Source organism: Etheostoma spectabile, chromosome 3 (genome assembly GCF_008692095.1).
Source record: "Etheostoma spectabile isolate EspeVRDwgs_2016 chromosome 3, UIUC_Espe_1.0, whole genome shotgun sequence".
Lineage (NCBI taxonomy): Eukaryota > Metazoa > Chordata > Actinopteri > Perciformes > Percidae > Etheostoma > Etheostoma spectabile.
In genome coordinates this window covers 13,521,649-13,521,984 of record NC_045735.1, presented here as the reverse complement: position 1 = coordinate 13,521,984, position 336 = coordinate 13,521,649, and the positions used below count along the sequence as shown (strand labels likewise).

At 46.4% G+C, this 336-nt stretch overlaps 1 protein-coding gene and 1 long non-coding RNA gene across 14 annotated transcripts in view; one reads left to right on the top strand and one right to left on the bottom strand.

Moving 5' to 3' along the window:
* Nucleotides 1–336, top strand: part of trip12 (thyroid hormone receptor interactor 12) — a 45,554-nt gene that overhangs the window by 21,535 nt on the left and 23,683 nt on the right. The window lies entirely within an intron of this gene.
* LOC116686958 (uncharacterized) overlaps nucleotides 1–336 on the bottom strand; it is an 8,876-nt gene that overhangs the window by 205 nt on the left and 8,335 nt on the right. The gene's annotated exons all lie outside the window — the stretch shown is intronic.

Sequence of the window (336 nt, the reverse complement as noted above, 5' to 3'; positions counted from 1 at the left end):
TACCAGCGGAAACACTGGTACAAATACAGGTTTACCTCAGATGCTTAACAATATACAGCTGTTTTAATTACAAATAAAACTTTAGACAAATGTCAGAAGTGTGGACCGGCGGCCGCTTTGTGGCGGGGCCGCGCGGAGAGTAAGAGGAGAGATTCAACACAGGCACGGCTTTACAGAGGAAATGGGTCATGTAACGCAAAATTAAACCCTATCCATATAAACAACATTGCAGCGGATGCGAGGACATTAGGTGGACTGGTGCGACCTAGAGGAAAAATGTTACTCATGCCCTATAGCCCTGTGAGCTAACAGACGCTAACTAGCACCGACTAGCAC